Here is a 23,154-nt window from a genome sequence, read left to right on the forward strand (position 1 = left end):
AGCTCCGCCTCCCGGGTTCACGCCATTCTCCTGCCTCAAGACTCCCGAGTAGCTGGGACTACAGGCGCCCGCCACCTCGCCCGGCTAGATTTTTGTATTTTTTAGTAGAGATGGGGTTTCACCGGGTTAGCCAGGATGGTCTTGATCTCCTGACCTCGTGATCCGCCCGTCTCGGCCTCCCAAAGTGCTGGGATTACAGGCTTGAGCCACTGCGCCTGGCCTCTCTCTCTCTTTTTTCCTTTCTCTCACCCTCCCCTCACCTTCATCACCTAGGCTGGTGTGCAGTAATGCAATCATACCTCACTTCAATCTCCAACTTGTGGGCTCCCATGCTTTTTCTTTTCTTCCTTTCTCTCTCTCTCTCTCTCTCTCTCTTTCTCTCTCTCTCTTTTTTTTTTTTCTTGATACAGAGTTTTGCTCTTGTTGCCCAGGTTAGAGTGCAGTGGTGCGATCTTGGCTCACTGCAACCTCTTCCTCCCGGGTTCAAGTGATTCTCATGCCTCAGTCTCCCGAGTAGCTGGGATTACAGGCATGTGCCATCACACCCAGCTAATTTTGCATTTTTAGGAGAGATGGCATTTCACCATGTTGGTCAGACTGGTCTTGAACTTCTACCTCAAGTGATCTACCCACCTTAGCTTCCCAAAGTGCTGGGATTACATGTATGAGCCACTGTGCCTGGCCTTTATTTTCTATCTCTGCTGACTGGATGAATATCTTGATGAATATCTTGAGCAGACCAGAATTACTGGAGGCAAGGAAAATATGATAAAAAATGAAAAAATTATTTAAAAGATTAGCTAAATTTGTTTTCCATCAAAAGCAATGATGAAAATGCTTCTTTCCAAAGAGCAACAGTAAATATTGGTCCAAATTCACAAGTGTTCATCCAACAGGCCTTATTGGAGAGTAAAGGTAGTTGTGACTGGTCCTCAGTGCACGGACATGGAATTTAGCTACAGGATGAATATTCTGCTTTCGTAAGCTGTTTTGATGAGATGCGAAGACATGTTCTGAACAATATTAGAAGAATGCATCACCTTAGTATATTTGGCACCTGCCCTGCCCCTGACCTTTTCCTGAGTGAACAGGAGCTACCTCCCCTTTTAAATTAAATGATGGAATAGCCTGGCCTGTTCCAAGCCCTTGCTGCTGTCTCCCGTGCTCGCTCCTCTGGGTCTCCAAGCATGTGGCTGAGAATCCATTTGGGACATCCGTTCCCTGTCCCTGCCTGTGTCTATCATTAAACAGAGTGAAGATAATCTGGTGTGACTGGCTTTCCAAACTCTTATTTGGATTCACTGTAATGTGGACTAAACAAATGGCTTAAAATTCACTGTTTGCAGACACCCCATCCTCTGCTCCACTCAGTAGAGACATGACCTGCCCCTCAAAGCTCTGCTCATTCCACCGCCTTCCTGACAGGCACGTGCACAGCTTCAGGAAGCTCTCTGAGGTGAGAAACCCTGTCGTTTTACCTGTTTGCATCCCCTCTTTGTGTCCTGAATATTTTTGCTTCCTTAAATGTGTGCTCTTTCCCCCACAACATTTGTTTTAAGTAATTTTAAAGCTACAGAAATGTTTCTAGAATAGTCCAGTGGGTTCCCGCATGAAAATTCAACTGTCGTTGGCATTTTGCCACACTTATTTTCCCCTTTTAATTGCACATGTCATTCTTTTGACTGAACCATTTTCAAAGTTAGTCATTGTGATATTTTGCCCCCAAATACTTGAGCATTATCTGTTGAGAACAAAATCATTCCCCTTCAGTTACCACACGAAGGAAATTTAACAATAACACAGCACCATTATTGAATATATAGTCCATATAAAGTTTTTCCCAGTGTGTCTAATAATGTCGTTTATACCTTCTGTTGTTTGTTTTTATCCAAGCACCACAACTGCTTTTAGTTACTATATCTTTTATTTTTAAAATCTGGACTAGCTCCCTTTTTGTTTTTTTCTTTCGATGTCAGAGACATTTTGAAGTATGTATGTCACCTTTACAGAATGTTCATCAAGTGGCTTTTGTTAGATTGTTTCCTCAAATTTGACAGTTTTAAAGAAACACTGCCTCCGTGACATTTTCTGAACCAGTGCATCACATCAAGACACATGATTGACACAATACTGCTGTGTGCCACTCGGTGCATCACAGCAGGACACATGAGGCACATATGTGCTGCCATGTACTCCTCAGTGCATCACTGCAGGGCGTGTGGGCGGGGCCAGGTGTTGTCACAGTCCCAGCAGGTCTCTCTGCCCTCTAGACAGTGGCTGGATGGGCGCTGGACACCTGCTCTGCGCAGCCTGGGCAGCAGCTGGAGATGATGTGGGGAGGGCTGCTCAGCTCGGGCTGGAAGGTGAGGAGGACAGGGCTGGGCTGGCCGCCTTGTGGAGATAGTAGGACATGTCGAGGGAGAGTCAGGCCAGGGATGCAAAGCGTGAGGAGAAACTGCAGCGCCGTGCATGGCCTCAGCTCCCTTTCTGAGGCCCCGTTGAGCTGAGTGCTTTCAACAAGCCCTCGAGGGAATCTCTGCTGCTTGCAGCCAAAAAGTACTGACCACTGGAAGAGCCAGCCCCTGCGAGGGGACAGAGGCATGGCGGCCATCAGGAGGCAGGCAAACCTCAGAGAAGGAGGCCACGGATGTGGCAGTGGACGATTGGTGTGCGATCTCAGCACCACAGGTTACTGGTTTTGTGGCAAGATGTGGACCTGCTGACAGCTTGGCTTCCTCGTCTGCAGAGTGTGACAGTGACATTCCCTGCCTCATTAGACAGATGTTAGGATACAGTGAGGTGGGTGCTGAGCCCCATTCTGGACACGTAGCATCGATGAACACCAGCTCTTACCGGATCGTTCCCTTATGCTGGGAGGAAAGAAACGGTTTGGATTTCGTCTGTCTAGAAGTCCAGCTCTCTGCATGTGTGTTCAGAGGACGTTCTGGTATCTCAGGAATGAAACCAAAGCATCCCCTGTACATCTTTCCCCCACCCCCACTCATAGCTTCGGATTCTCTGCACAGCTTTAGGTAAAGGAGCTGATGGGGAATCGGATGCCTCACCCCGTGTCCTCACTCTGGGGCCCGAGCTTAGACTAACTTCAGGTTCAGCTGAGAAGGCCTCTGAGCTGTGACCCCGCTCCATGGCCGCCTGCGTCGGAGCTGCTACCTGCCCTTCGCCCTTCTCGAGGCCGGTGCTTGCCTGGAGGAGGGCTGGCAGCAGAAATGCAGCTGACCAGGTTGCATTTTCCGTACGGCCGACTCAAGGGGTTACCCGTGGAGACTCATTTCTCGTTTCAGTTTTCCATGATTTGGTGGAGAAGCTCCTCTGGTGAATGGACTTGGGATTTCTTGGAGCTGCGCTGCGGGTCCACAGTGTGGCTTTCGGCCCGTGCTGCGCGGGCGCTTGCACTTCCTCTGGCGGGGCACGGGGTGGCGCTCCCGGGTAAGGCAGCGGCCGGCGGAGCCGTGAGCGAGGCGCTGCCTCTCCGGCTGGAGCCGGATCCAAGGCCACCGTGAGGGGGACCCGCCATCCAGGTAAGACGTGTTGTTTCCTTGTTCCTTGGCGAATGGATGGGGACCAGGCTTCCCCAGGCGGTGAAATGAGGAACAGGGACCGCGGGGCTCGCCTGACCAGTGGGGTCTCCATCCTTCTCTGTGTTGACAAAAGACAAGAACAGACATCGCCTGAAATCTTCCCGCCTCCCTGAGCGAACCTGCGTCTGGGAAGGCGCTGCAGAGAAGTGATGGCTGAGTGAGGAAGGAGGTGCCGGGCCTCATTAATCATACCTCGGGAGGCAATGCCGGGAAGGTTCTTTGTTTAAAGAAATACTCATTTCTTTTAATTTTTAATTTTTAATTTAAGTGCTAGGGTACATGTGCACAACGTGCAGGTTTGTTACATATGTGCACATGTGCCATGTTGGTGTGCTGCACCTGTTAACTCCTCATTTACAATAGGTACATCTCCTAATGCTCTCCCTCTCCCATCCCCCACCCCACAATAGGCCCCGCTGTGTGATGTGCCCCTTCCTGTGTCCAAGTGATCTCATGGTTCAGTTCCCACCTATGAGTGAGAACATGCGGTGTTTGGTTTTCTGTTCTTGGGATAGTTTGCTGAGTTTAAAGAGCACTTGGTGCGGACTTGCTGTGGCCATCGCCTTCAACAGCTCATCTGTAGGAGGTGCTGGCTGAATTCACACCTCGGTGTCATCCATGTCTGCCTGCCGCGCAGAGGAGACAGGAGAGGCCCTCCCACCGCACGGCTTTTACGGGAAGCTCTTCGCGTGGGCTAGAGGGGTGTGGTTTGGTTTATAGCCACACCAAGTCATTTTAATAAAACTCAGTTAACTGTGTTGCCTTGCAGGCTCTGAGTGTTACAGGCAGACCCGAGTCCAAGTCTTCCTACCATTCATTGTCCCCTTCTGGATTTCCTAGGGACCCCAGATACGATGGCATCAATGTCAGTTAATTGGCACTGTTCAAAATAGATCTATGATCAAATCTTAAGTTTTTCCAAATAAAACTCTGGATGAATGCAGGAAGGTCATTTGATTACTTTAAAATAAGAGTATTTTATGTTAAGTTTGAAAAAGCCAGTCATAAAACTAAGCCCTGTACCAATGAATATAGTTCGTGAAGCCAGCAGCACAGGCTTATTATTATAAATATCAAGCACCACCATTATGAGTAAGCTCATTTATTTTCAAATGAGCCTTTGCAATCATTAATTGTTCACGTCTGTGAATATCGCCGAGACAGACAGTATTATTAACTCCATTTGAAAGGAAGAGAACTAAGGCACAGAAAACCCGTAATTCATTGCCCTGAGGGGAAAAGGAGACACTGGGAACACTGGCTGTCCTTTCGCTGCATCTTCTGTTTGGTAGAGATCCAGGGACATCCGGAACATCCACACTCTCTCTCCCACTCACGGTCATGCCACCATCTAGTGCCGCATTGACATTTCCTGTCAATCTCAGGATAATCACATCGATGTTGCACTTGGCAGGTTTGTTATCTCAATGTCTATTATCTCAAAAATTAATCCTCATAGCAACTTTAGAAAGAGACAATAGCCCCATTGCATAGGAAAATGAAGGTTCAGTGAGAAAGTGACAGGTCTATCACTGGCATTGGAGGACAGGGCCATTGCGGTGAGTCAGGCCTCAGCTGCAGGTCTGAGTTCATGCCATTGCCCCCATCTGTGGGCTCCAGGAGGCTGTTGTCTAAGCAGAAGGCATGGCCCATCAGGGGCCATGGGTGGTGGGCACAGAATTGAGTCATCTGCCTGCCTTCTCACCCACCTGTGTGTGTTGTTTGTTTGATTGAAGTCCTGTGAGCGTAGTTTAGGACCTTGTCCCTTCCCACAGCATAGCACAGAAAATTGGGCAAGTCCAGACTATGATTAAATCCACTTAAAAACCCCACCCCCCGAGACGGGCGGACTCTCTCCCTGTCCGCTTGAGATATGATGTTGCCTTAAATGGTCCAGCAGTCGCGGAGTCTCAAGGGGTCTCTCTGCCTTAGTTGATGCATTCAAGTGCTGCTGGGTTCATATTTCCAGGTCTTGCTTTATCCTTTTATTTTTTAAAGTAATTGATAATTCCAATCTCTCTGGCCTGCATGAAATTTATAAAATAAATGGACGTAATAGGAAATAAATATTTTATGGAGCCACCGCTATGTGCGAGACATTTTGCTAGGGAGGCTGAGGGTCCCACAGCTTCCAAGAACTGGTCCTGGCCTAGTAGAGCTCACAACATATGGAGAAGGGAGGACGGACACCGCTGACACAGCCCACGCTGCCCAGTGCCGGGTGCAGGAGGGGCAGTGGATGCAGGGGACTGTGGGAAGGGTGTGCTGGCCCAGGGCCCTGGCTCCCTTTGGGAGCCTCGCGGCTGCTCTGCTGTCTTCCTCCATGCATGGCCTGGGCCACACTGTGTGCTGTGGAGTTGTTGGATCAGACCTGGATGCTGCAACCCAAGGAGAGAGAGGAGGACAGAGCCCAGGAGAAGAACAGCACTCGGCAGTCTGACCCCTAAAAACCAAACACAACAGAAACCAAGCCAATGGCAATGGTTGAGAAGAACCAAGCCAGCGTGTAGGGGAGGCCAGGGTGGTGCCCTGGGCACCCGGGGTGGAGGGACTCGAGGAAAGGAATGACCAGAAACACAGCTGGGGAGGCCCAGAAGGCCAGGGGCTCAGGCTGAACTGTCTCAGGGGTCCCAGGGGACTGACGGGGGAGTAAATTGTCAGAGGTGGTCAGAGCCACAGATTCCTGGGGGACATGTGCTGTGGCTCAGGATGGAGAAAAGGTGGGCTGAGGTCGGGACGGTCAGCGCAGGCTGGTACACGAAGGCGTCTGAAGGAAGAGAAACTTTATAGCCCATGTCCTGGAGGGGCTGCAGACAGGAAGCACCAGGTTCTGGAAACTACAAGCTGCTCCTTTTCATTGATGAAGAGGGGAGTGGGGAACATAGGGTGAATTTCAGAGTCTACTGTAAAGAGGAAAGATTTACCTGACGTGTGTCGCTGCATGGTCTGGGCAAAGCTAGGGGAGCTGGTTTTCGAGGAGTGAAGAGATAGGGTGGGGAGGGGGAGATCCGGACATGGGTTTGGGAAACATGAGGGGATCCAGCTGTGAGAGACCAGAGGCACCCTCAGGACAGTGGAGCCCAGTTCTTTACTCTGCAAATAAATCTCACTTTTCTACATCTCAACACATGAGGCGGCTCACCCCAGTTTCTTGTTCTTTCTCTAAGGGGGTTTGGCCTTCCATTGCCTCTCAATGGGAGAAAAGCTAATGGGGCTCACATCCATGGAGGGGAGTTCAGGATGAGGCTGGTGGTTCAGGCATCCTATGAGCCCGAGGGGAGGCCGCTGGCCTTGTGGTGCTTACAGAGACTTGCAGCGGCTGTGATCCACATTGAGGGTGAGAAACAAGATGTGAGGCTGCAGACGCCTGAGAGGCACTGTGGGGGCAGCACCCCACAGGCAGAGGCAAACGGTGGGCATGCAGTTTCCCTTCCCATCTGGTGTCCACTGGTGGCTGGCAACCCTATGCGGAGACCTTTGGTGCCTGCGCTATCCCCACCCCGTTTTACCCAGGGCCCCTGATGTGCTTGGCTCTGCCTGGCACGAATCCCAACAACTCTCCCTGCCTCCTGCTTGTGCGAAATGAGCAAATGTGAAATTGCCCAGGATTGAAGAGCTCAGGACCTTGAATTCCAAGAGCCAGGGAGAAATACTTGGTTGTTCTTTAGACCCAACAAGCCAAATCTGTTCACACCAAGCCTTCATTCCCAAGACAACCCTCCCTTTTGATGGTCCTAAGGTGTTGCCACCTAATTTCATGACTTTTGCCACCGCAAAGGCGTCCCAAATACGTACTGGGGCCACGCCTCCCAAAGCGGATGCAGGAGGGAGTCCAGATTCTCCTCTCCAGACACTCGGGCGGTGCATCGGAAGTGAATCTGAGATTAAACCCGTGTATCTTAGCTCCTCAGTGCTCCCCTTCATCATTTCTTGAACATACGTAGTAGCCTGTCCTGGTCTTCTTGGCAGTCTCCTTAGGGATGTAGGGGAAAGGCAGTTTTCATATCAACTTTCTTTATGTTGCCATGAATTAGCTGCTTGCTGACTAAACTTCTCAGACAAAAATCACACACTTCCCGAGTATTCACCCTTTCACACCAGAGTCACCTGCTCTAGTATTTGCACACAGTTACATTATTATCAAAACTGTGTTTCAACTAAACGCTCCAAGTGCAGGTGAAGATCTGTCCTCAAGGTGCTGGCTGAAGCAGGTGAGTGGAACAGTTCCAGGTCCCTGCTGTTCCAGGGTGTCAGCGTCAGCTCTGTTCAGAGGTGACAGACAGCAAGGCCCCAGCCAGGAGAGGCTAAGGGGATGGGAGTGAGAGTGAGAGCTCAGCGGTAGGGCAGGAGCCCCAGGATGGGGAATGCCAGGGCTTTGGCAGGTGGCCACCTCAGGACCAGGCAGGCTCCCCAAGCCAGGGGTTCTTTCCCTCCCAAGAGCAGGACTGATAGGAGGCTTGGGAGTCAGGGGCGCGGACGGATGGTGGCAGGTGCAGGGGGTGAAGGGACCGTGCCTGGGATAAGATGACAATGGTGCTCAAGGAAATAGAAGCAGCCACGTGGCCACAGTGGCCACAGTACAGGAGCAGGTGCTGCTGGGGAGCTGGGCCCCGGGCTTTATCTACACTGTCTCACTGTAAGTCCTCTCCCAACTTGGCACCATCGTCTGACTCCACACATTGCCATAGCCCTGCCAGGCAGGTGCTTGCAAAGGCCACAGCAGGGCCTGAACCCTGGCTCTGGAGCCTGTGAGTCACCCTGAGGGTGCAGAAATCTGAGTGCCTGGGGCCATGTGCAGAGTGTGGCCATGTCACAGCTGTGGCTTCAGCATTCAGAGCCTCTGCTTCCACTGGGGATTAATGCAGGTTTCCAACATCTCTGTTTGGTCGGTGCTGATCTTTTTCCTAACTGGCGACTTATTGGTTCCAGGAGAGTACTGGGCAGGCCGCAAATGTCTGCGTTAAAACAGCTCTGCTGGGCTAAGACAGGACAGAAGCAGACAGCAGGTGGAGGAGACACACTTTCCTATCCAGCAGAACCTGCGGCAAGCTCCACAGCGCTCTCCAGTCTTGTTTCCGGGAAGGTGGTTAATTCCATCCGGTCAGTATTTCCACACTGTGTGAGCCTCCACTTCCCTGTACGTGTTCTCTGAGACCCACCCACCTGGGCTTGCCACTTAAATTTGAGTCCAGAATTGCCTCACCACCCTTTTACTTGCAGAACCTGGCCTTCGTGTTGTGGAGATGATTAGGAAAGAAAGTTGCTTCAGGAAATGGCCAGAAAGGGGTTCCACAGAACTGACTTATGAAAAAGTTTTGCAGAATCTGTACTTAGTAAGCTGGAAAAAAAGGCAAAAGAAAAAATAGAAAATCTCATTGTAGAATATACACTTTGCAGTGTTTGAAAAGGCTGTTCTTGTTAAATTAACCCATTAATAAATACAAACCACTTAACATTTGCTTTTTAATTGTTGTCTATAGTGCCAAAATAATTGACCTGTGAAGCCAGTGAGAGTCTGTCCAGTTGGAAAATAGTAGTATTTATTCTTTGAGGCCCCAAACATCAAAGAAAGTGTTGTTTAAATAAAAAGATGGGGTGTGAGCATGGAGGTGAGTGGGCAATGGGAAATTACTTAATGGGTATAATACTCATCTTTTGGGTGAACACTAACAGCTCAGACTTCAGTTCTGTGCAACATATCCACATAACAGAATTACACCTGTTCCCCTACATTTATAGAAATAAAAAAGATGCATCATAAACTGAACAAAACAGCCTATATCTTGAAGAAATCATGCTTGAAAAATAATCTCGCTCTCTAAAATTTAATTTTTAATTTTTTTTTAAATTTATTTATTATTATTAAACTTCAAGTTGTAGGGTACATGTGCACAACGTGCAGGTTTGCTACATATGTATACTTGTGCCATGTTGGTGTGCTGCACCCATCAACTCGTCATTTACATCAGGTATAACTCCCAATGCAATCCCTCCCCCCTCCCCCCTCCCCATGATAGGCCCCGGTGTGTGATGTTCCCCTTCCCGAGTCCAAGTGATCTCATTGTTCAGTTCCCACCTACGAGTGAGAACATGCGGTGTTTGGTTTTCTGTTCTTGTGATAGTTTGCTAAGAATGATGGTTTCCAGCTGCATCCATGTCCCTACAAAGGACACAAACTCATCCTTTTTTATGGCTGCATAGTATTCCATGGTGTATATGTGCCACATTTTCTTAATCCAATCTGTCACTGATGGACATTTGGGTTGATTCCAAGTCTTTGCTATTGTGAATAGTGCTGCAATAAACATACGTGTGCATGTGTCCTTATAGCAGCATAATTTATAATCCTTTGGGTATATACCCAGTAATGGGATGGCTGGGTCATATGGTACATCTAGTTCTAGATCCTTGAGGAATCGCCATACTGTTTTCCATAATGGCTGAACTAGTTTACAATCCCACCAACAGTGTAAAAGTGTTCCTATTTCTCCACATCCTCTCCAGCACCTGTTGTTTCCTGACTTTTTAATGATCGCCATTCTAACTGGTGTGAGATGGTATCTCATTGTGGTTTTGATTTGCATTTCTCTGATGGCCAGTGATGATGAGCATTTTTTCATGTGTCTGTTGGCTGTATGAATGTCTTCTTTTGAGAAATGTCTGTTCATATCCTTTGCCCACTTTTGGATGGGGTTGTTTGTTTTTTTCTTGTAAATTTGTTTGAGTTCTTTGTAGGTTCTGGATATTAGCCCTTTGTCAGATGAGTAGATTGCAAAAATTTTCTCCCATTCTGTAGGTTGCCTGTTCACTCTGATGGTAGTTTCTTTTGCTGTGCAGAAGCTCTTTAGTTTGATGAGATCCCATTTGTCAATTTTGGCTTTTGCTGCCGTTGCTTTTGGTGTTTTAGACATGAAGTCTTTGCCCATGCCTATGTCCTGAATGGTACTACCTAGGTTTTCCTCTAGGATTTTTATGGTATTAGGTCTAACATTTAAGTCTCTAATCCATCTTGAATTAATTTTCGTATAAGGAGTAAGGAAAGGATCCAGTTTCAGCTTTCTACTTATGGCTAGCCAGTTTTCCCAGCACCATTTATTAAATAGGGAATCCTTTCCCCATTTCTTGTTTCTCTCAGGTTTGTCAAAGATCAGATGGCTGTAGATGTGTGGTATTATTTCTGAGGACTCTGTTCTGTTCCATTGGTCTATATCTCTGTTTTGGTACCAGTACCATGCTGTTTTGGTTACTGTAGCCTTGTAGTATAGTTTGAAGTCAGGTAGCGTGATGCCTCCAGCTTTGTTCTTTTGACTTAGGATTGTCTTGGAGATGCGGGCTCTTTTTTGGTTCCATATGAACTTTAAAGCAGTTTTTTCCAATTCTGTGAAGAAGCTCATTGGTAGCTTGATGGGGATGGCATTGAATCTATAAATTACCTTGGGCAGTATGGCCATTTTCACGATATTGATTCTTCCTATCCATGAGCATGGTATGTTCTTCCATTTGTTTGTGTCCTCTTTGATTTCACTGAGCAGTGGTTTGTAGTTCTCCTTGAAGAGGTCCTTTACATCCCTTGTAAGTTGGATTCCTAGGTATTTTATTCTCTTTGAAGCAATTGTGAATGGAAGTTCATTCCTGATTTGGCTCTCTGTTTGACTGTCACTGGTGTATAAGAATGCTTGCGATTTTTGCACATTAATTTTGTATCCTGAGACTTTGCTGAAGTTGCTGATCAGCTTAAGGAGATTTTGGGCTGAGACAATGGGGCTTTCTAAATATACAATCATGTCGTCTGCAAACAGGGACAATTTGACTTCTTCTTTTCCTAACTGAATCCCCTTGATTTCTTTCTCTTGCCTGATTGCCCTAGCCAGAACTTCCAGCACTATGTTGAATAGGAGTGGTGAGAGAGGGCATCCCTGTCTTGTGCCAGTTTTCAAAGGGAATTTTTCCAGTTTTTGCCCATTCAGTATGATATTGGCTGTGGGTTTGTCATAAATAGCTCTTATTATTTTGAGGTACGTTCCATCAATACCGAATTTATTGAGCGTTTTTAGCATGAAGGGCTGTTGAATTTTGTCAAAAGCCTTTTCTGCATCTATTGAGATAATGATGTGGTTCTTGTCTTTGGTTCTGTTTATATGCTGGATTATGTTTATTGATTTGCGAATGTTGAACCAGCCTTGCATCCCAGGGATGAAGCCCACTTGATCATGGTGGATAAGCTTTTTGATGTGCTGCTGAATCCGGTTTGCCAGTATTTTATTGAGGATTTTTGCATCGATGTTCATCGGGGATATTGGTCTAAAATTCTCTTTTTTTGTTGTGTCTCTGCCAGGCTTTGGTATCAGGATGATGTTGGCCTCATAAAATGAGTTAGGGAGGATTCCCTCTTTTTCTATTGATTGGAATAGTTTCAGAAGGAATGGTACCAGCTCCTCCTTGTACCTCTGGTAGAATTCAGCTGTGAATCCATCTGGTCCTGGACTTTTTTTGGTTGGTAGGCTATTAATTATTGCCTCAATTTCAGAGCCTACTATTGGTCTATTCAGGGATTCAACTTCTTCCTGGTTTAGTCTTGGAAGAGTGTAAGTGTCCAGGAAATTATCCATTTCTTCTAGATTTTCCAGTTTATTTGCATAGAGGTGTTTATAGTATTCTCTGATGGTAGTTTGTATTTCTGTGGGGTCGGTGGTGATATCCCCTTTATCATTTTTAATTGCGTCGATTTGATTCTTCTCTCTTTTCTTCTTTATTAGTCTTGCTAGTGGTCTGTCAATTTTGTTGATCTTTTCAAAAAACCAACTCCTGGATTCATTGATTTTTTTGGAGGGTTTTTTGTGTCTCTATCTCCTTCAGTTCTGCTCTGATCTTAGTTATTTCTTGCCTTCTGCTAGCTTTCGAATGTGTTTGCTCTTGCTTCTCTAGTTCTTTTAATTGTGATGTTAGAGTGTCAATTTTAGATCTTTCCTGCTTTCTCTTGTGGGCATTTAGTGCTATAAATTTCCCTCTACACACTGCTTTAAATGTGTCCCAGAGATTCTGGTATGTTGTATCTTTGTTCTCATTGGTTTCAAAGAACATCTTTATTTCTGCCTTCATTTCGTTATGTACCCAGTAGTCATTCAGGAGCAGGTTGTTCAGTTTCCATGTAGTTGAGCGGTTTTGATTGAGTTTCTTAGTCCTGAGTTCTAATTTGATTGCACTGTGGTCTGAGAGACAGTTTGTTATAATTTCTGTTCTTGTACATTTGCTGAGGAGTGCTTTACTTCCAATTACGTGGTCAATTTTGGAGTAAGTACGATGTGGTGCTGAGAAGAATGTATATTCTGTTGATTTGGGGTGGAGAGTTCTATAGATGTCTATTAGGTCTGCTTGCTGCAGAGATGAGTTCAATTCCTGGATATCCTTGTTAACTTTCTGTCTCGTTGATCTGTCTAATGTTGACAGTGGAGTGTTGAAGTCTCCCATTATTATTGTATGGGAGTCTAAGTCTCTTTGTAAGTCTCTAAGGACTTGCTTTATGAATCTGGGTGCTCCTGTATTGGGTGCATATATATTTAGGATAGTTAGCTCTTCCTGTTGAATTGATCCCTTTACCATTATGTAATGGCCTTCTTTGTCTCTTTTGATCTTTGATGGTTTAAAGTCTGTTTTATCAGAGACTAGTATTGCAACCCCCGCTTTTTTGTGTTCTCCATTTGCTTGGTAAATCTTCCTCCATCCCTTTATTTTGAGCCTATGTATGTCTCTGCGTGTGAGATGGGTCTCCTGAATACAGCAGCCTGATGGGTCTTGACTCTTTATCCAGTTTGCCAGTCTGTGTCTTTTAATTGGAGCATTTAGTCCATTTACATTTAAGGTTAAGATTGTTATGTGTGAACTTGATCCTGCCATTATGATATTAACTGGTTATTTTGCTCGTTAGTTGATGCAGTTTCTTCCTAGCCTTGATGGTCTTTACATTTTGGCATGTTTTTGCAATGGCTGGTACCGGTTGTTCCTTTCCATGTTTAGTGCTTCCTTCAGGGTCTCTTGTAAGGCAGGCCTAGTGGTGACAAAATCTCTAAGCATTTGCTTATCTGTAAAGGATTTTATTTCTCCTTCACTTATGAAACTTAGTTTGGCTGGATATAAAATTCTGGGTTTAAAATTCTTTTCTTTAAGAATGTTGAATATTGGCCCCCACTCTCTTCTGGCTTGAAGAGTTTCTGCCGAGAGATCTGCTGTTAGTCTGATGGGCTTCCCTTTGTGGGTAACCCGACCTTTCTCTCTGGCTGCCCTTAAGATTTTTTCCTTCATTTTAACTTTGGTGAATCTGGCAATGATGTGTCTTGGAGTTGCTCTTCTCGAGGAGTATCTTTGTGGCGTTCTCTGTATTTCCTGGATTTGAATGTTGGCCTGCCCTACTAGGTTGGGGAAGTTCTCCTGGATGATATCCTGAAGAGTGTTTTCCAACTTGGTTCCATTTTCCCCCTCACTTTCAGGCACCCCAATCAGACGTAGATTTGGTCTTTTTACATAATCCCATACTTCTTGCAGGCTTTGTTCATTTCTTTTTCTTCTTTTTTCTTTTGGTTTCTCTTCTCGCTTCATTTCATTCATTTGATCCTCCATCACTGACATTCTTTCTTCCAGTTGATCGAGACGGTTACTGAAGCTTGTGCATTTGTCACGTATTTCTCGTGCCGTGGTTTTCATCTCTTTCATTTCGTTTGTGAGCTTCTCTGCATTAATTACTCTAGCCATCAATTCTTCCACTTTTTTTTCAAGATTTTTAGTTTCTTTGCGCTGGGTACGTAATTCCTCCTTTAGCTCTGAGAAATTTGATGGACTGAAGCCTTCTTCTCTCATCTCGTCGAAGTCATTCTCCGTCCAGCTTTGATCCGTTGCTGGCGATGAGCTGCGCTCCTTTGCCGGGGGAGATGCGCTCTTATTTTTTGAATTTCCAGCTTTTCTGCCCTGCTTTTTCCCCATCTTTGTGGTTTTATCTGCCTCTGGTCTTTGATGATGGTGATGTACTGATGGGGTTTTGGTGTAGGTGTCCTTCCTGTTTGATAGCTTTCCTTCTAACAGTCAGGATCCTCAGCTGTAGGTTGTAGCTGTAGGAGATTGCTTGAGGTCCACTCCAGACCCTATTTGCCTGGGTATCAGCAGCAGAGGCTGCAGAAGATAGAATATTTCTGAACAGCGAGTGTACCTGTCTGATTCTTGCTTTGGAATCTTCCTCTCAGGGGTGTACTCCACCCTGTGAGGTGTGGGGTGTCAGACTGCCCCTAGTGGGGGATGTCTCCCAGTTAGGCTACTCAGGGGTCAGGGACCCACTTGAGCAGGGAGTCTGTCCCTTCTCAGATCTCAACCTCCGTGTTGGGAGATCCACTGCTCTCTTCAAAGCTGTCAGACAGAGTCGTTTGCGTCTGCAGAGCTGCTGCGTTTGTTATTATTTACTGTGCCCTGTCCCCAGAGGTGGAGTCTACAGAGACAGGCAGGTTTCCTTGAGCTGCTGTGAGCTCCACCCAGTTCGAGCCTCCCAGCAGCTTTGTTTACCTACTTAAGCCTCAGCAATGGCGGGCGCCCCTCCCCCAGCCTCGCTGCTGCCTTGCCGGTAGATCACAGACTGCTGTGCTAGCAATGAGGGAGGCTCCGTGGGTGTGGGACACTCCCGGCCAGGTGTGGGATATGATCTCCTGGTGTGCCTGTCTGCTTAAAGCGCAGTATTGGGGTGGGAGTTACCCGATTTTCCAGGTGTTGTGTGTCTCAGTTCCCCTGGCTAGGAAAAGGGATTCCCTTCCCCCTTGCGCTTTCCAGGTGAGGCAATGCCTCGCCCTGCTTCAGCTCTCGCTGGTCGGGCTGCAGCAGCTGACCAGCACCGATCGTCTGGCACTCCCCAGTGAGATGAACCCAGTACCTCAGTTGAAAATGCAGAAATCGCCAGTCTTCTGTGTCGCTCGCACTGGGAGTTGGAGACTGGAGCTGTTCCTATTCGGCCATCTTGCTCCGCCTCCGCAAATAACCTTCTTAATGGTTCCCCCCCATCCAATCTGTTCTCCACACTTTGTCCTGCTGCCACTTTCCCTAGTCCCTGGCCTGCCTTAGGCGCTTTCAATCAGGAGGTGGGTGGCGGGGAGGGAGAGGAGCGTCTCCAGGTAAAACAAACTAGTCCCCGCTCAGCGGCCTTTCGTCCCAGGCAGCACCACCTGGGTGGTGCCTCGGGGCCAGTCGCGCCCCAGAGTGGGCAGAGGGCCAGGTTTCGGTCGCTTTTCCGTCCTAGGTCTCTAGGGGTGGGAGGCCGACCCTCCCCACAGCCAAGGCATCTCGGGGAGCAGAGAAGCAGCCCGTGCCTCGCGCGTTCCTGGTTCCTCAGAGACAAAAGCCTGTGAGTCCCGGCAGCCGCCACCGGATTTCATCGGGACACTCCGGTGGCAGGGCCTCGGGGCGGGCCTCAGACGGCCAATCGGCTTCTAGAGAAGTCGGGTTCTAGGGCCCAAAGAGCAGGGTTTCGGCCAGGGTCGGCTGGTGCGGGCTGCACGGCTGGGTAGCGTCCCGGGCGCGCTAATTTTTAATTTTAAATTATTGATTGGGAGATAACTCCCATGACTCAGAAATGAAAAACATGAAAAGCATTCAGTATAGTCTGTTCTCTATCCACATCCTCCTCTGCCTGGTTTCATTACAGTCTTCTGTGTAACCAAGTCTTTCTTATTGATTTCTAGGAACTCTTTATATGTGGCACTAAGGGCATGAGTTATGATTAACTTCTTGTGCATCCTTAGAGCTTCCTGATGCAGATGCAAACACACAGGAATGTGAGTGCTCACCTTCATCTTCTCTGTGTTTTACACAAATGGTGGCAGATTGCATGCACTTTACTACACCTTGCTCTTATAAATTGAATAATCCCCCATATGAGTATAAGTAGCATTCCATTTTCTTACAGCTGTGAAGTATTTCGGTACCACACTGGATGGATGGTTGGTGTTGATAGACACAGATTCTTTCAAATCTTTTGTTATAACAGATAATGCTGTTCTCTTGCTAATATACCATTTTGCATCTGTCTTTAGAATCTGTCGTGATTTGCTGGGTCAGAGGACACACATCTTTGTAATTCTGTAGGTGTTGCCAAATTATCCTGCCTGTGGTCATGTGATTCGCTCTTCCCAGGCATGAAGACCACTGCTTCTCCACGGCTCCTTACCTGCACATCGCGAATGTCTTCTGACATTTGCTGATTGAACAGGTTTCCTATTCTATTATTAGTAAGGCTGACCACCTATTTAGCTTATTTTCACTGGACCATTCCATCAAAGTTTTTTGTCTATGGATCTATGGAGTTTTTTATCTTTTTCTTTCTTATTGATTTTTTGGAGCTTTTAATATATTAAGGATGTAAGTTGTGATAAGAGGTGAAAATACGTTCTTTCCCTCAGTGTCTGTCTTGATTTCTTAATTCGCTGATGGTAGTTTTTCATGCAGAAATTTCTATTTTTATGTAGTTTAACTTATAAATTCTTTTACTGCGTTTGTATTTTTCAGATTTAGTTTAAAAAATCATGGAATTTGTCTATGATTTCTGTTAGTACTTTTATGGCTTTACTTATAACATTTAAATATTTTATCTTTTTGAAATTTATTTTTATATACATTGTGGGACATGGGTGCAAGTTTCATCTTTTATTATTTATTTTGCTGAATGCTACTCAGTTATCCTAATGCCATTTATCACATAGTTTTTTTTTTTTAACAATTTTAGATGTCATTTTTATGACTTACTAATTTCCCTCCTATTTTTGTGTCTATCGGCATTTCCTGTGCTTTTCTGTTTTTCCGTGTGTTTATTCATGACCCAGTACAACAGTGTTTTAGTTATTAAAACTATTATATGATCTAAGAACTGGTAAGGCTAATTCTTTCTGTTTACTCTTTTTTTTTTTCTGGATTTTCCTATTTTTATTTGCTTCTTTTTCTATTTGAACGCTAGAATCAGATTGTCTAGTTCTCACCTGACAGTAAAATACGTAAATAAATAAATAAAATACAAAGATCCAGAAAAACTTCAGTCTATTTTTATTTAGGTGCATTAATTTGCATAGTAAGTCTGGGAAAGTTGGCATTTTATGATGTTGAGTCTTCCTAGTCGAGAACATCATAAGTCTTTCTATTTGTTCAAGGTTTCTTTTATAAACTTTTGAGGGTGGATAAAAACATATCTCATATAGATCTTAACTTTCTTGTTAAGTTTATTCCTAGGAACTTTTTCTTGCTAATTAAATGGGAGTAATTTCTTGTGCTATATCATCCAAAGCTATTGGTTTCTGTACATCAATTTTATCCCTACATCTTACTAACTTTCTTATTATTTGTTGAAGAAATTAACTTGATATTGTCTTTTGGTTTGAGATAGGTGTACCTTACTATGTTATGAAAATACTTATCAAATCCTATTTTATTAAGTTTTTTAACACTAAATTTCATCAAATACAAAATGCAGCTTCTGTATAGATTATCTTATTTTTTTAAAATCTTGGATCTGTTTGCAAACATTTTTAAAGGTTTTGAATTTTATTTTTACATACAAATGTGTTTGGTTGTCCTTTACAGCATGTGTCTTTCAAAACACAATTTCCCATAAGGATGCCATGTTTTCCTAAGCATTTAGAGTTCCACAGCATCTTGAATTCATTTAACAAAATGTTATAGAAGAAACAACTTAATACAGTTGTGTCATTTAAAAGCTAACATTTTTCTCTGAGCTTGAAAAATAATAGATACCTTTTCTAGTGAAGAAACCACCTTAAATTCTTTCTTGAATAAAGTAGGTGTGTGTGGATAGATGAGTCGATTGGCAGGCAGATAGATTAGATAAACATTGTCAATAAAATTAAATGGACGTGATGCACACTTTAAAACTCTCTCTGAAATAAAATAATGAGAGGTAAGAAATCCGAGCCCACGGGTGTCGGCCTGTTCAGGTGGTCCTGCTGGAGCACTGTCTCCATGGAAACAGAGGAGTGTCGGAAGGAAGGACTGAGGAGACGCGGCAGTGAGTCCACTTTTTTCCCTGAAACACCATCATTTCCTAAGCTTATTTATCACCTTTCAATTCTACAGAATCACATTATGATTTTATGGTGACTAAGGACCAAGAGTAGAAATGTCTTATCTCCAAGGCCTGGAGCAGGCACTGACCATTGAAAGGAAGTAAGCTTCAGGCTTTTTACAGGATATTGATCTCCGAGGAATGTCAGCAGGGGCACAAGGAGAGCAGTCGATGCATTTGGACTCATAAATTGCTCACATTATATCCAATATGCGGTGTATGATATGACGTGTCATGGAGGCGTCTGTAAAGGCGCCACAAATGCCAACATCTGGGTTACTTATTTGTCTCCTCTGCAGTGAAGCTGGCAATAAATGCATCTCCTAGAGGCTGGGGAAGGTGGGAGAGAGTGATCAAATGAAAGCTGCTAAAATGAGGGCATTTTTTCTGTCTTTCTGAATCATCAGCCATAAAACAACAGCAGGACAGGGGTTGCGTCCTTCTCTCTGCTGCTACAACCAGCGGGTGATGGATTGGGTGTGGTGGCTACAAAATGCAGATGAAGGTCAGCACTGTGTTCTGACTAAGACTTCTCAAACTCTCACTACACAATTAATTTTTGTTTCAAACAATGAATGTTGTTATTTTAATGATAGCATGAGTTTAAAACTTTGATGCTTCCATTTTTCAAAAAGGGCAAACCACCACGGACAATAACAAAATCCTTTAATACAACAGCACTGGGGAACAGAGCCCAGGGCTTCTGCATTTGCTGATTCTCGGCACCTCCGTCTCCGTTACTCTCTGATGTTTCTTAAAGGCTTTCATATATGCATGAGATAAAAGCGGCACAGCAGAAAACCAGAAATAAATACAATGAGAATGAAGACGAGGCAGTCGTAGACAAGGTGCTGCTCAACCAGGAGGTGGCAACAGCAGGAGAGTGGACCTCTTTCCACTGAAGCTGCACATAAACAGGACCTTGGAGGCCAGCGAGCTCAGTACAAAGCTCCCTGCCCCAGTAGGATGTGGCCTGCTCTAGGCAGAAGGTAGTTGAGCAAAGGAGAGAGGCAGCAAAGTAGAATGACTTCAACTCTTTTAAAGATTGAAAAATGCTGAATAAAGGCATAGCTGTGAAGAGTATGGGATTGTTCATATTTGCTGAGTAATCAATACCACATATTGTTTTCACGTGGTTTGCTCAGCTCTGTCCCAGGGCACATCCAAGAAGCATGGACATGTTTCTGTGCTCTAAAAAGCCTCCTTTCTGTTAGGAAGCCTGCAGCACACACAAAACAGCCATCGGCAAGAGTGTCTGTGGCCCCAGTGCTGCCCCGGGCAGCACACGAGAGTGATGGACTTTGAGTCCCTTTATTTTCTACTCTCTGGAAGGAGGGGTTTTAATAGGATTTATCTTTTTATATGTTCTGCCTAGCATTAGAGAAGCAGACAATTTTAGTCAATCATTCAAGACCATCCTGCAACCTCAGCTTTTGTGCTTTACAACCTTGTAAAGAAACACAGCATCATAATTAATTACAATTAGAGCACTGTGATGTGAAATTTCAGCCAAAAATCTAAGTCATTGCCTTTGGCCTGAATTCCTGTAGCATAATCTTAGATAGGCGCACACATCCCTGATCCAAGGGCCTGTGCACACCAGGTGCTCCTCCCAGCAGGGAAGGCTCGGAGGTGTGGGCCAGGGGATCATGCAGAGTTGGGTTTTCATTCAGCATCTCCAGGAATCAGGACACTGCACGCACACACACGCTTGCCACACAACCCGGCAGGAGCCAAGACAAGGTGACAACACTTTCATCTTTGAGAAAGGAGTTTGAAAACATTCACTGCAAATTAACGCAACTTTTCTGACTGGTGTGTGCCCACAAATGGGTGCAGCTGCACCCCAAACCGGCCTGGGCTCCCTGAAAGATCAGAGGGAAATGTGAGGGGCAAACCCATCCAGTGCAGATCTCTCTTTCTTCAAGCAAGGGAAGAGAGGTTTCCAAATTTGAAAGTGACCTTCGCACCTCCTCTCCTTTCCGCTCCCCTCTTCAGTGGAATGTTTGAACAAGCACTGATGACTCGCCCCCTAATAGCCCAGATAAGGTTTTACAGGAACAGGTGGGCCTGCTTGAAAGATAAACTTTTCCTGAAGCCACAATAAGACAAATGATCCGAAACTTGCAATTTGGTTAATGTTTCTCTCTCCGCCTTGCTGTGTACACAGCTCCTTCTGGCCAGCAGCAGGAAGAGTGGGCCTGTGTGTGCCAGGCCCTGCAGTCTCTCCTCTCACCTGGTATCTCCAGTGAGGGGCCTGAGTCATCGCACACCATGAGCTCGTGCTCAGCCTGCACATCTCCCACCTCCCACCAGCTGCTCCTCAACTGGCAGGGCCAGATTCTAGCAAAATCTCACTCCCGTGCAGATGCTTGGGTTTCCCTGGTGTCTGGGGGGTGGTGTGCTTGGTGGCCTGAGCACTGCGGTGAATCCATGTTTCCCTCCCAGCACGCTGTTCTGTCCTCCAACTTGGCGGACAGCTCTGGCCAGGGACGTAACGCAGCCGATGCCCACCCTGCGCTCTGTCCATTTCGTAAGAGCTCCCGGTTTCCTCACTTCACTCAGATTTTGCCAAGAGAGTGGTCCCAGTGTGGTCCAGAAAGGCCAGCAGGTTGCAGCCTGGGACTGACAGCAGAGGTGGCTCTGGTGGGGAGAAAGTAGCTCTCCCAGCCTAGCCCCACTGGTGAGCGGCACCTCCTGGCTTCAGGCCATCTTTTGTCCCAGTCCTAGGTAAGAAAAACACAAACAAAAGCCAGCCTCATAGTGCTCGAGAAGCAGGAGGCCATTCACTGACAGCAACACACTGTGTGCACAGACACACGCGTGGACAGGAGGTAGGGCTTGAGGTTGCTGCAGCGTGGACAGGACACTGGAGCGGCAGGCGGTGCGGACCCGCTGGTCAGCCGAGCGTGGTTGTCGTCCTGAGCAGCAGGAGCCAGTTTGTTGCTCAGGGCCTTGTCTTTTTTACGAAGAGCCCCAGGCCACGGGGGCTTCTCTGGGTGCCTCTTTGCTCCCACGCTTGCACGCGGGCAGAGAGCAGACCTGGCCACCGACTCACTTGCTTTACTGCCTTCAGATGGAAAAGCCACTGTCATAGCCCCAAAGGAGGGGAAACTGTACTGATTTGGGGAACCTCTATGTTGATTTCAAAACATAGTCTCCTGTGTTCTCAAAGACTGGAAGTGAGCCCCACAACCGCCTTAGGCCGCAAAAGCTTTATCCTTTCTAATGAGCATCCCTGTGACTTGCTCTGTGCCCTGCGGATACTTTGCTCAGCCAGCCAGAAGAAGGGAGGCCAGACACCAGCCCCCACGGACCTGCGGCTGGGACCCTCTGCCTGGGGACGATGGGGTCGGGGTACAGTAGCTGCCCCAGCAACAAGTGGGGCCGCAGGAGGCTGATGGTGAGCTTGGAGGTTGGCAGAATTCTAAATCTGGGCACTGCAGGGTCCACACAGGTCACGACCCTACTCTGCTCCACCCAGACTCCGGAGAACCTGAGCAGGAACCTCTGCAGGGCAGGCCCAGGGCCCCCTACCCTCTCGGCAGCCGGCAGTGCTCCCTGACAGCCTGGGCCTCTCCTCCTTCTGGTAGCTCTGTAATTTGCTGTCGCCAAAGTGGCTGGGCCTGGGACAGGCTCCTACTCTCCCTCCTGAAGCTGGGCAGTCCCTCCTGCCTCAGTTTCTCAGACTAGGCCGTCTGTCCCATCACGAGCCACTGAAGACGCTCAGCTCTTTCCACCCGCCTGGTCTGACTACTGGGTCTCCCTCTGCATGCGTCGGTTTGCTGTGTTCTCGCTACTCGCCCTTGGGTGAAATTTCTTCTCGACTCACCAAGCTGCACGTCCTGGAGGGCAGGTCCGCACCTCACAAGCATGTTGCCCACATAGCTCAGAAACAGATGCATTCACGCTTGTTAAAAGTAAAATGGGGTCGGGCGCAGTGGCTCATGCCTGTAATCCCAGCACTTTGGGAGGCTGAGGCGGGTGGATCATCTGAGGTTGGGAGTTCAAGACTAGCGTGACCAACACGGAGAAACCCCATCTCTACTAAAAATACAAAAAATTAGCTGGGTGTGGTGGCGTATGCATGTAATCCCAGCTACTCGGAGGCTGAGACAGGAGAATCGCTTGAATCCAGGAGGTGGAGGTTGTGGTGAACCAATATCAGGCCATTACACTCCAGCTTGGGCAACAAGAGCGAAACTCCATCTAAAAAAAAAAAAAAAAAAAAGTGAAACCAATTAGCGAATTTAAAGGAGTTTAACTGAGCAAAGAATGATTCACAAATCAGGCAGCCTCCCAACACAGAATGGACTCAGAGACTCCAGCACGGCCATGTGGTGGAAGAAAATTTAAGACTGCAAAAAGAAAGAGATGTACAGAAAATGGAAATGAGGTACAGAAACAGCCAGATTAGCTAAGATTGGGGTTTGCAGTATTTGAACATGGTCGGAGAGC

The 23,154-nt window shown here is 46.5% G+C and overlaps 1 pseudogene; it reads right to left on the minus strand.

Moving 5' to 3' along the window:
* Positions 1-2,975: 2,975 nt before the first annotated feature.
* Positions 2,976-4,469, minus strand: LOC140713223 (putative uncharacterized protein encoded by LINC00242; annotated as a pseudogene).
* Between the last annotated feature and the right edge of the window lie 18,685 nt (positions 4,470-23,154).

This window comes from Chlorocebus sabaeus, chromosome 13, assembly GCF_047675955.1.
Source record: "Chlorocebus sabaeus isolate Y175 chromosome 13, mChlSab1.0.hap1, whole genome shotgun sequence".
NCBI classification, from domain to species: domain Eukaryota; kingdom Metazoa; phylum Chordata; class Mammalia; order Primates; family Cercopithecidae; genus Chlorocebus; species Chlorocebus sabaeus.